Here is a 13,373-nt window from a genome sequence, read left to right as displayed (position 1 = left end):
CTACAAGGCCCCCTGGTGCCTCTGTGCATGGGGTTGCTGTCTATATGCACCCCCATGTGCCTGCACGGAACAAAATGGATAACATTGTGCATTTCGAACCGTGCAGGAACACGCTCTGGCGTTCCCATTGCAGTGCCTTTCTAAGGCTCACCACCTGGGACTGCCAAGCACCTCCCGCCAGACCAGGAGAAAACTCCTAATTGGGCGGGCAGTCGGCGGACGAATTTGGTGTTGTGGCAGTGGGGGGCTGACGGCGGACGAATTTGGTGTTGTGGCAGTGGGGGGCTGACGTGGCAGCCCGCTGCCACACCGCCAGAGTCGTAATCAGGCCCTCGGTCACATGAACTTATGCAACAGAGGTTCAGGGAAGAGCACTTATAGGTCCTGATTTCAAGTTGTGTGGAACATGGTGGAGTACTGAGGTTCCGTGTGAGACGGGACGGCACTTTTTGAGTGGTGACGAATATGGCTGAGTTTGGTATCTGCGAACCGCAAATGACGAGTATAGTGGGTGTACGAAGTTTCGCAATACAGCCACGTATGGTTCGCCTCATTTTTGGGTTCGTTCATCCAAACCCTCGGGTTCCATTTTAGATACAGCGTCCATTTTGTTTCTTGCCCTCAGGTAGCCAGCGAACGGGCTTCTTGTCCGCTTCGTGACCCTGGAACTTTCAAGTTTACACGAAGGACACGTGTTTCTTTGAGGTGACTTTTACGATGAGGGGAATGACACGAGCGAGGCAGATGGCCCCGCTCAAGGCCCATCTTGCCGCTCCGGTCTATTGTTACAGTCACGCATACATTAGACACGAGGTCTTTGACCCCTCTATCGAGTTTCCTTTATTGCCCCTAACACTCTTTTCTAACCTGTTGTGCATCCTTGTCTTTTCCTTACATCTGTTTTTCGTCCTTCCTTTTAATGTGTTTATGGTTGGGAGGAAATGTGCTGATTGCGGAGGGAATATGCTTTTACAGTTGGGAACCGGCAGGACTGTTGTAATTATGTTCCGGCCTCCTGAAACATGAATGCGACCCTTTTGAAGTTTATTGTGGGAACTGAGTTGTAACCTTTGTTCGCCATACTGTGCTATGGCAAAAACGTGTATAAAAGGAGCGACCCACTTCTACGAATTTGAAGCAGTCTCCGAGAACCTACACGTTGTGTACTTCTTGTGACCTCTGTATCCCTGCAGTAAATAAACGCTGATCTCTGATGTCGCTGGAAGTGTCCCGTGTCTCTGTGTTCGGTACGCCAGAACAGGTAACCCACGAAGGTTTCAGGTGTTGTTCCCTGGCACCGCTGGGTCTTAAGAATAACCCAGTCCTTCAGTTGGCGCCCAACGTGGGGCGACATCAACGGTACCGGTCCAAAGCCCGACGATCGTGAGGAACTTCGTGTGAAATCTCCGAGGGAAGGTGCACCCCGCTTCATCGATCCAGTTGTCGAAATAAGTGGCCCGACGTCTTTTCCCGCGAAGATCCCCGCCTCCTGACGGCTGCGACGGACCGATGCCCTGACTGTCGACCTGTTTTGGCGCCTGGCGTAGTCCTTTGTACGGCGAGACGATTGACGGGCCTTCCTGGTGACGCCATTGTTCTCTCAGTTAAGTATTTGTGGGTCGCTCCCAGTATTGCTTTGTTGTTTGCATGGTTCCATAGCATTCGTGGTTCTTAGTTGTTGGGTTTTATTTGACGATTGCAATTGCCAAAAACCGAGGGTCTTGCATCTTTGCGAGGACATCGTAATTCGATAGCCCTTGAAGTTTGTATACTTGGCTAGTGTGCACGATGCCTGGCCGTAGTACTTTGTTTGGGTTTCTCAAATGTTGCAGCATGGATTCCCGGCTGGAGGATTCATGTCCGATACCTCCGGCTGGAACTCCGCTTTATGAGCTCTATAGTCGCCATGGCGTGGGTCCTATCGTATATAATGAATATTGGGTTCGTTACACTAAAAAGGATGGCGTCCTTAGTTGGCCACCTCATGGTAGTTTCGAGACTGCCATTTTAGATAACTTGGAAGCTAAATTATTTAAAAAGAAAGCTAGGCCGGCCATGTTTGATTCCTTCCGGTTATGGCGGAAAGAGGCCAAACAGAAAGAAATCAAACAGAATAAGAAAAATAAACGAGAAGGTGTTATTACGGTGATGCGCAATGCAGGACAATATCAGTTAGACAAAGATGAGAAAGAGCAGGAAGTTAGTGCTCGGCTTCACCATATGGCAGTGGACAAATGTTATCCGGCGCTACCTTCGACGATCGATAAGACAGGAGAAGAATCGATGGAGGATTCGCTCTTGTCTTATCTGATGAAATCGCCACCTCCCTATGCTCCCGATGTTATGGGTCCCGTTCATCCACCTCTTCCTCAACCCGCTGTTTTGGCGGCTGCTGGTCAGCCCGCCGTTCCTCCCGTACTCCCGAATCCCCTGGGGCCTCAGATCGTACATCCTCTTGTTCCGGCTTCTCTCCCTATTGCGCCTTTCCAAGTCCCTCCTCAGCCTGTCGTTCCCGCTACTCCTGCTGCTGCGTCTACTTCTACTGTTTCCACCCCTATGGCTGCTACGCCTGTATCCACTTCCTCTTCTCCTTCTGTTCGTAGTCGTCTCTTGACTGCTGTTGCCTCTCTTTATTCTCCGCTCTTTGGGCCGATACTTGGTTCAACTCTTTCAGATGTTGCTCAAAGACGCAGCCAGCTTCCTGATGGTAGGGAACGTGAATCGTTGGTGAAAACGGCACGTAGATGGATTCGTAACCCTGTTAAATACACCCCACGTGTAGTGTTTGAAACGTTTTCTCAGTTTAATGTGCCCACGCAACGATTTGTGTTCGAAGAATTGTGTAAGTCATTGAAAGAGGAGTGGGACGATGATATAGCTGATGATATACCACCTGAGGTCTCCGAGCTACAGTTTCGGTTTGCCACGGGTACAATTGTAGGTGACAAAGTTCGAGAGGCTCTGGAACGCTTGCTATCCTTTCGATGTACAGTGCAACCACGTGCGCTGTTTAAGGACGCAACCGCGGAATGGATGGCACAACCTGGTCAATATCCTATGCGGGAAGTTCCCCCGGTATGGATGCCAGGTGATGCTGCCGCTAATCCTCCTGTCCCAGGCCATTTCCAGAGAGTGTGGATACACCTCCCTTGGAAACGATCGGAAGTGTTACAAGTAAAGCAATCCTTACCTGATCCCCGTAAGAATCCTGCAGGGTATTATAAAGAGCTGTCCCAATTGGTGGATGCTACTGTTATGAACCTAGCTGATATTGACATGTTGTTCGGCAATGTGGTGCCTCAGCCGATTTGGGCGAAAATTCGGCACGAGAATCACGTAGCCGAGTTAGGCGGTGACTGGCCTGCCCTTACAGCGGCAGATGCCCGGCAGGTTGGTGGGGCTAAACCCGAACAGATTATTGTGGCTTTGCCCCAGAGGATAATTACCCTCATGAAAACACTTATGCCAGCGATGCGCGTCAACTGGGACAAATTATCGGCGTGCAGGCAAAAGAGGGATGAAAGTGTTTCTGATTTCTTTACAAGATTTGAGGAAGCGTTCATTGATCATAGTGGTCAGGACATGGGTTCCGAGGGTGGTCAGCGGCTGTTCGTTGATAAGTTTGTATCAAATTTGTCACCCGACCTTGGCAATAAGTTGAAGAATTCTGAGAGTGCGTGGGCTGTCTCTACCACTGCCCAAATATTGGCTACGGCCCAATATTACGAAAATAGAGAAAAAGAGGAAAGTGAGCGTGCAGAAAAGAAAACTAAGGATCTCAAAACTAAGGTCTTGTTGCAGCAAGCCTACCCACCGCGTTCGAATTTCAGTGATACACAGCAGCCAAACAGATCGCAATCACAGTTTTCCAGATCGCAGACGCGCAATGCTTCGCCTGCGCCTCGCTTTGTGCTGGGATATAATCAATGCGCATATTGTCGTGGGGAAGGCCATCTGAAGTTCGATTGTCCGGTTCTCCGTGATAGGACTAATGGCGTGTCGGCTCGAGGAGGACGTAGTGGTCCTCAACAGGTTTCTCGTGGTAGAGGTCGCGGAGTTACCCAGACACAGGCCGAACGCTTTGCGACGTCTTCGGATTCGCAAAATTGTTTCGATCGGCGCGAACCATCGTCCGGTCGGTCTGCACAGTATCATGTGGATGATTGTTATGTTGAATGTGATGGTGATGCGGATGGTATCTACTAGGACAGCCATAGACAAAGGAAGGGAGAAGTATCAGTTCCGGTAGATCAGAGAGGGCCTTATGTTGCAGTAGCCACTTTGGGCGTTGTTGAGCCTTTTCTGTTGGACACTGGTGCAGCAAAAAGTTCCACCATGCATTCCAAACTCCCTGGCGCGCCTTTGTCTGGCTTAACGAATGTTTCCGTTGGATTTTCTGGCGCCCCCGTTAGCAATCCAGTTTCTAGCCCTTTGCCCCTTACAATTGGGTCTCATGAGCTGGAAGCTCCTTTGATTTTGACTACTGGTTGTGGTGAGAATCTTTTGGGTTTAGATTTGTTGAAAAGGTTACATGCGACTTTGTACTGTTCTCCTGCGGGTGTGGAGCTTACGTTGGGTAAGAGTGTGGTTTCCCCTATGTATTTATCGATCGATAAGTTCCCATCGGAATTGAGATCTCTCCCAGACTCCTTGTGGGCGACAGGTCCCAATGACGTGGGCCTGTTGGATATACCACCTTATGTTGTCCAACTAAAAGTTGGTGCGCGTTTGCCGCGTATACCTCAGTACCGCATTTCCCTTGATGGTGAAAGGGCGCTGTTAGCGATCATTTACGATCTGATCGGCAAAGATGTTATTGAGGAGACACGAGGTAATGTGTGCAATAGTCCCGTGTTGCCTATTCTGAAACGAACGGATCCCTCCAAGCCTCCCGTGTATCGTCTAGTTATCGACTTACGGGAGGTAAATAAAGTCGTTGTTCCGCAGTTTCCTGTGGTGCCAGACATTACAGCTTTACTGACTCTGATTCCAGCCACTGCATCATGGTTCTCGGTGATCGATCTGAAGAATGCGTTCTTTAGCATTCCGATTGCTGAGGAAAGCAGAGACTTGTTTGGTTTCTCATTAGGTGGTGGCAGCTTCAGATTCAAACGCGCTCCACAGGGCTACTGTGAGAGTCCATCAATCTACAGCCAAGCTCTTAAGAGTCAACTTGATGCATTTGTGTTACCGGCTGGTGCAGCCTTGATTCAGTACGTTGATGATCTGTTGGTTGCTGCTGACACTGAACAGCTCTGTAGAGCCGCTACAGTGTCCTTGTTACAGCATCTCTGTGCTTCACATCATAAAGTGTCACCTTCCAAATTACAATATTGTTGTCAAGAAGTTACCTACCTCGGTCACTTATTGTCAAAGGCGGGAAGAAGGTTAACCCCTGAACGAATTGCAGCAATTGCTCGAATGCCTGTGCCAGCAACTCAGAGAGATGTGCGTGCCTTTTTAGGTATCACGTCATACTGCAGACAGTGGATCCCAAACTTTTCACTGTTAGCGAAGCCATTGGTAGCCCTCACGTGCAAGGACGTTTCAACTCCTTTGCCTTGGACGGAGGAATGCCAGAAAAGTTTTTCTGAACTACGTGATGCGCTGTGTTCGGCTCCTGTGTTAGGTACTCCTGATTACAGCAAGCCGTTCACATTATACGTCCATGAGAGGGACGGTTGTGCGTTGAGTGTTCTAACGCAACAATTTGGTGATAAGCAGCGTCCGTGTGCATATTTTTCCTCGACCTTAGACCCGGTGGCTAGAGCGTTGCCAAGTTGCTTGAGGGCGACAGCGGCAGCTGCGGCGTCTATTCGGCAGTCCGCAGGTCTGGTCATGGACAATATGCTCATAGTGATGGTTCCGCATGCAGTTGATACGCTCTTGAATAGGACAAAGACTCAACATCTGACGAGTGCAAGGTTGTCCGGGTACGAGCTGACCCTTTTGGCAAGTCATATACAGATTAAGCGTTGTAATGTACTGAATCCGGCGACATTGTTGCCGATTAATATGGAATCAGATGATGTGCTGCCCCATGATTGTTATTTACGGACTGAGGAAGAAACAAAAGGTCGTGTGGACCTGAAAAACACTCCCTTGGCAGATCCCGATGGTACTTTGTATGTGGATGGCTCTTGCTTCAAATTGCCGAATGGCGATGTGACGACTGCGTATGCTGTGGTGACGTTGAGCACGATTGTGGAAACTGCGAGATTGAACCAGAATTCAGCACAAGCGGCAGAATTAATTGCATTAACAAGAGCGTGTGTTCTGTCGAAGGGAAAGCGAGTGAATGTGTTTACCGACAGTCAGTATGCGTTTGGTGTTGCGCATAACTTTGGAAGATTGTGGAGAGAAAGAGGATTTATGACATCGCATGGTACAAAGATCCAGCACGGGCATCTCGTGAATGATCTTCTGGATGCACTTACGTTGCCTAAACAAGTGGCGATCGTCAAATGTAGTGCACATCGGAAAGTGACGGATGATGTTGGTCGTGGTAATGCATTTGCGGATGAGATTGCTAAGGAAACGGCTAAGAATCTTGCGACTCGAATGTATGTCACGAGTTCAGTAAGGTGGCCGACGGAGACTGGTATGTGTGAGAATACTGTTGAAAGTGTGAAAGAAATTCAGAGCGAAGCTACTGAAGCTGAAAAGACCAAGTGGAAAGAAAGTACAGGGAAATTGGATATGCATGGATGTTGGGTTGACCTGACGGAATGTCAGAGGTGGATGTTACCAGACGCGTATGTATTAGCTGTTGTGACGATGGCCCATGGGTTGTCACATATTAGTGCGAAAGGAATATGCAAGTTCTTGTCTCCTGTATGGAGGAATGATGGTATCGCTAAGTGTGCCGAAAGAGTGGTTAAAAATTGTATGGTGTGTTTGATGCACAATCCCGGAAAAGGCACCCCCACTCCACCTGGTCATTTCGCTCCTCCTGCTTGTCCCTTTGAGGTTATCCAGTTGGACTTTATCCATATGGAGAGATGCAATAATCTGAAGTATGTTTTAGTTGTGGTTTGCGCGTTCTCCAGATGGATTGAGGCCTATCCTCTTAAGGATAATACTGCCCTGTCCACAGCAAAAATCCTGCTGAAGGAGTACTTTCCTAGGTACGGAATGCCACGGATTGTGTGGTCGGATAATGGAAGTGAGTTTGTGGGAAGTGTAATGCAGAGTGTGTGTAAAGGCCTTGGAATACGACAGAAATTCCACAGTGCCAACCATCCTCAGGCAGCGGGTTTGGTCGAAGGGTACAATGGTACCCTGAAGCTGAAACTCGCTAAGATTCAAGCTACGACTGGTCTGTCATGGCCTGATGCCTTGCCTCTGGCTCTCCTATCGACCAGAGCGACTGTACACTCTCGAGTAGGGCTCAGCCCATATGAGATTGTGTTCGGTCGCCCTGCAAATATTTGGGGAGTCCCGAGACCTAGGGCTTTTGATAGTCTTGAATATCCAATGTTGATCGATTACTTGTATGATTTGACCACTAAACTACGATTAATTCATCAACAGGTCTTTGCAGCTCTACCAGCGCAGACAGAGGGTCCTGGACATCAGCTCCGGCCAGGAGATTGGGTGGTCACCCGAAATTTCGGTCGGAAGCGTAACTTGGAGCCCAGATTTGTTGGACCCCACCTAGTCTTGTTGACGACGAGGACAGCGGTTCGACTGGAGGGCCGGAAAAATTGGGTCCATGCCAGTCACACAAAGAAGGTACCGATCCCCTTACCAACCGACTGTTGGGTGAGAACTGGGATTTTGGCCGGAGAAACTGAGACTCCTCCGCGTTTTGTGCCATTTAGCGACGCTCAACTTGTGGAAGAGGATTCGTCTTTGCCGAGTCCACAGGTGGAGTCATTAGTAGCAGAGAACCCAAGGTCCGACTCGTCATCTGCTTCATTGAACACTGTTGCGCCAGCTGAACAATTGTTCGTAGAGCAAACTCGACCTGAAAGAAGTCGATACTTTCTTCGTTCAAGGACTTCAAGGACTAATAAAAATTAACAGTATAGTGGTTTTTAACGTTACGAACATTATGAACAATTACATCCTTTCTTTTTGAGTTTTTGTGCTTTCCACTGCTAAGAGACTTGTAATAACTTTGAACGTTTCAAGGAAACCTCGCCATCCGGGTTACCGTAGGGCCGTGCGGGTACTTCTTTCTGTTTAGCAGGTTTCCGACGTTAGGTTGGTTACTTTTGTCGATTCCTGGGAACTCCTGGGGATTGATAATCGCTACTCAGAACGAAGTGCGTCAAGTACGTCACGGACGGTTTGTAGAGGATGGCATTCTCTAAGCTGGTGGAAGAAGAAAGGGTGTTGGCACAGAGATCAGAGTTATGGAGGGTTGTACAAACAAAATGTTTTTTGTTTCAGGTGTTTCTATTGTTTCTAACTGTATCTATGTTATTGGTGGGTGGAGTGTATTTCGGAGTATCACAATTCTTTCCTTCTGTTTCACCTACTTTGTCTCCTGGCTCAAGTTCCCTCACCACTGTTTCCCCACATTCCTTTCATCCTTTGCCTCAACATGAGCAGGTTAGACGTGCGGAATTCATGAATAATTCCTTTGTTCAACTCCTACATCAGCATCAGTTGGTGGTGAATACTACCAATTGTTGGGTATGTGGGTTAATGCCACACACTATGGATAGGGGTATTCCGTATTTAGTCCTTCCATACAGCTCCCAGGGTTCAGCTCGAGCATTCCAAACTATGTTCCGCAGTGCACTAGATTCCTACCCCAGTCGAGAGCCAAGGTCTGTCAACTTTGGTCCTGGGCCGTACCACAAGCCTTTGGCGATAGCCATAGCAGATCTGGATAGAGATGTTTTCGATGCATCACTCATTCCAGATGAAGAAGTACAGGCCTATAAGGACCTGAGTGAGACTGAGTATAGTACATCAGTGGGTGATAGACAGCTTAAGAGCTCGTCCCCTATATGGATTGTACCGCACCTTGGTAATTTCTGCTTGCAAGGTTTGGGTCGAAATCCGAGAGCACAGCTTGGGAACAGTGCTTGCACTGAAACGTATGTTCTACCGATGCTCTCCTCCCCTGTTTTTCTGACTGCTAAGGGCACCTATTTTGTGTGTTATGAACGCGCATATACATGGTTACCCCGCGACTTTTCGGGTACCTGTTATATTGCGAATCTTTTACCTCCGACCTTCACAGTTGCCTCGGACTACCACAAAACTAGAGTTGTGAGAGGCGTCATTAGCAAAGAGGATACTGCTGGTCAAGAAGCAGGAGACTTCTTTAAGAGTTTTCTGCCGTTTTGGGGACCTATGGTTAATAGTAGGAACCTAAGACAGTTGACCCGTGTGGTAGAATCGACTGCTAACATTACTGCAAATGCCCTTGGTAATCTAACAGCTGAACTGCAGGCGGATAGACTCATGACGTTGCAGAACCGTATGGTTCTAGACGTTGTTCTTGCAGATAGAGGGGGTGTGTGTAAAATTATCCATTCGAGTTGTTGCATTTTTATTCCTGACAATGCTCCAACTGTTTATCAAGCCATCTCGAAGTTGCACAAGATTTCCGAGTCCATACACGTGGACGAAGGTAATTGGACGCTCCTAGGATGGTTTTGGGGCCTGATGTCAACCTGGGGTTGGAAGATTCTAATGATCGTAGGGGCTGTTGTAGCGTTTCTGTTCACGTGTTGTCTTTGTGTACAGTGTGGTCCTGCCTTATGTGGCCTATGTGCTGCGACGTGTATAAGGCGGCCATCTGTTACCAAGGAGACGTTGATGAATAGAATGATGTTCCAGCAGCAGCTGAACGATCTGATGAATATTGATATAGATTCCGATTTTGACTAGTGCTTGCCTACATGAGGGCAAAAGGAGCGTCTGAGGTTCCGTGTGAGACGGGACGGCACTTTTTGAGTGGTGACGAATATGGCTGAGTTTGGTATCTGCGAACCGCAAATGACGAGTATAGTGGGTGTACGAAGTTTCGCAATACAGCCACGTATGGTTCGCCTCATTTTTGGGTTCGTTCATCCAAACCCTCGGGTTCCATTTTAGATACAGCGTCCATTTTGTTTCTTGCCCTCAGGTAGCCAGCGAACGGGCTTCTTGTCCGCTTCGTGACCCTGGAACTTTCAAGTTTACACGAAGGACACGTGTTTCTTTGAGGTGACTTTTACGATGAGGGGAATGACACGAGCGAGGCAGATGGCCCCGCTCAAGGCCCATCTTGCCGCTCCGGTCTATTGTTACAGTCACGCATACATTAGACACGAGGTCTTTGACCCCTCTATCGAGTTTCCTTTATTGCCCCTAACACTCTTTTCTAACCTGTTGTGCATCCTTGTCTTTTCCTTACATCTGTTTTTCGTCCTTCCTTTTAATGTGTTTATGGTTGGGAGGAAATGTGCTGATTGCGGAGGGAATATGCTTTTACAGTTGGGAACCGGCAGGACTGTTGTAATTATGTTCCGGCCTCCTGAAACATGAATGCGACCCTTTTGAAGTTTATTGTGGGAACTGAGTTGTAACCTTTGTTCGCCATACTGTGCTATGGCAAAAACGTGTATAAAAGGAGCGACCCACTTCTACGAATTTGAAGCAGTCTCCGAGAACCTACACGTTGTGTACTTCTTGTGACCTCTGTATCCCTGCAGTAAATAAACGCTGATCTCTGACGTCGCTGGAAGTGTCCCGTGTCTCTGTGTTCGGTACGCCAGAACAGGTAACCCACGAAGGTTTCAGGTGTTGTTCCCTGGCACCGCTGGGTCTTAAGAATAACCCAGTCCTTCAGTACTTACCACATCTAGTAAATACTACTACCCCCGGATGAGATATTTACTGGTAAAAACTCCCCATTCTAAATTTTCAACTCGGAAATGAGGCATAACATGAAGAATCTGTCAGACTTTACTCACGTTTCCGCAGGAACGTCATGCATCTCCCCCATCAATTCGCAGGATGCTACTTAAGGGGACAGGGGCAACGCTGCTGGCATTCTAAGAATGTGAATGCATGGGGAAGGTCTGCTGTCCCTCACAGGCATCCATCCCTGAATTTGCAAGTATTCAGAGGGATTTGCTAAAATAATCTCTGCCTCAATAACACTTTGGGGGTCATTAGGATGGCGGGCGGATCGCCACCTCCGTGCCTGCGGTGGCGTTCCTCCCACCATCTCAACCTGATTTACCCTCTGCCATATTATAATGGCGGGGTATCGCGGCGTATGCAAAGTGCGTCCGACGCTTTTCCGCTGGTCGGCAATCGTCATGATTGCCGGCCGGGTGAACTTGGCCACTAATATGGTGGTGGTGCCTGCCAGGCACTGCCATCCATATTAGGATGTGTGCGAAACTGGCCTTTTCATGGCGGCATCGAAAGGCTGGCCGGGATATACAATGGGGGCTTGTTGCGGGCCCCCGTGTGGGGTAGGGGCGTGGGGGGTGCACTTGGGGGTACCCATGGTACCCCCCACCATTCCCATGCACAAAGTGGCAGGCACCACGTGGTGCATGCCACGTTGTGCATGGGAATGCATGACATGGCACTTTGGCAGCAGCACCCGCCACAATGTCAACAATGAGGAATGCGCCAGGGTGGCGGTCTCATCCGAATTGGCGGTGCGGGACCACCGCACGTCTTGGGGCCGGTCCCAGCGCAGTCATCCTAATCAGCCCCTTTGTTATCAGAAATTCCCTGAATCTTAACCAATGCCATTTTTGCACTGTGAGGGATTAGTACCTCTGTTACAGTTAAAAAAGTAATCTTGGGTTGTGGACGGTATGAAAAACCCTCACCTGCAGTCAAGAGACCAAATGCTGGAAGTGTCTCCTCCCCGATCGCTTGCACGCCTTGAAAAATTGATAGAGACTGACTGAATGTGAACTGAATGCAATTCACGCCACCCAGGTGTGCAGAGTTTCTAGAATGAGGTCCACCCTGAATATATTAGGTGAACCGATGAATACTGACTCATAGACCCAACAACTATGCCTTTGACCAAGTAGTGAATTCAGGGCGGAAGTGCATCTTAGTGGCTGGGTTGAGACTGCGAGGAGGGTGGTAGAGTTGGGTGCAAGGGAAGAGCTGAATAAATTGAATAGTTGAACAACTGTTTATGATAATTTATGTAAGCACATTATTACATGGATTACTGAAAACACCAATATCTAATAATATGTAAGATAATACACTAGTAGATTCTACTGCGTTTGAGCCGATAGAAGCCGACATGTGGTGAAGTTGCATATAACACTGAAACCCAACTAATTTTGTTTAAAAAAAAAAAAAGGTAGTAGTATTGGGTTGTACTGCAGAATACAGTGCAGAAATTACAACTGTGATACAACCAATGACCAGGACAACTGCCCCTGAGAGAACACTGCTGCCAATTGTTTACTAATAAAGTCCAGGAGACTGGGTTTAGGCTTATAACAGTGAGTGTTGGCAGAATTTTCTGTGTTCTCCCATCATCAGCTTGAGAAGACCATTAAAATATTCACTAAAAGTGTGACCATCCACTCATGACAAAATGATATATAAGAGGCTCTAGCAAGAGCACATAGCAGTGCTAAAATACCTAATACAATCTTTATCACTTGGAGATGCTAGCATTAGGACTTTTGTGTACGGAAGGTACTTAGCAGAAACGATTTGTATAATAGCTGAACCGTATAGAATTATTTCCCTTAGTCTGAGTATTTTCTCAAGATTCACACTAGTATAGTGTGCTTAGGCGTGAACGTTTGCTGGCCTGTGGTCCGAGCGACTGATATGTGTATGTGTGGTCTGGACTAAAATATTCTAGGAAGAGCTTGAGCTAGCTGAGTGATTGGTGGTGTCATAATAAGATTGTTGGATGATATTTGAAGCTTGAGGAAAAAAATCTCCTTAATGTGCAGTAAATTGAAAGTAGAGCGTTGAGAAAAGGGGATTGAGAGAGAATGAACTGATGAAGCGACAGCGAAGATTAATTGGGCCTGAAGACTGGAAGGAGCAGTATCAAGTTTCTTCTGAAAAGAACCATCATGGAATTAGTCCCAGGGCTGAGTTTTATTTATTTATTTTGTAAACCTATCATGGACCTTCCTAATGCTAGCCACAGGAAGGTCACAGGGGTCTGGAATCCTGAACTGGATCTAGATCCCTGACCCAGCAATGTGACACTGTAAGTTGAGAGGTGGGCCCCTCACTATAGGATAGCGGTGAAACATCAGGACCGTTGAATTAAATGACAGTTTTGCAATGTATAACCACTTTCCACATTAGGAACTGACCACCATCCCATAATGTAGTACATTATGAATGAAGGAATTAAAGTTGTTTCAATGTGCCTAGCGTATTCAACTCGGTATTTCCCGAGGACCAAAAAA

General features: G+C 47.7%; 1 long non-coding RNA gene across 1 annotated transcript in view; it reads left to right on the top strand.

Moving 5' to 3' along the window:
• LOC146862254 (uncharacterized) overlaps nt 1-7,642 on the top strand; it is a 191,310-nt gene extending 183,668 nt beyond the window's left edge. The window contains exon 3 of the long non-coding RNA XR_014978399.1: nt 7,534-7,642. This is a non-coding gene — a long non-coding RNA (uncharacterized LOC146862254). The remainder of the gene's footprint in view (nt 1-7,533) is intronic.
• Nucleotides 7,643-13,373: the final 5,731 nt, after the last annotated feature.

This window comes from Triturus cristatus, chromosome 2_2, assembly GCF_964204655.1.
Source record: "Triturus cristatus chromosome 2_2, aTriCri1.1, whole genome shotgun sequence".
NCBI classification, from domain to species: domain Eukaryota; kingdom Metazoa; phylum Chordata; class Amphibia; order Caudata; family Salamandridae; genus Triturus; species Triturus cristatus.
This window is presented reverse-complemented; position numbering and strand designations above follow the sequence as displayed.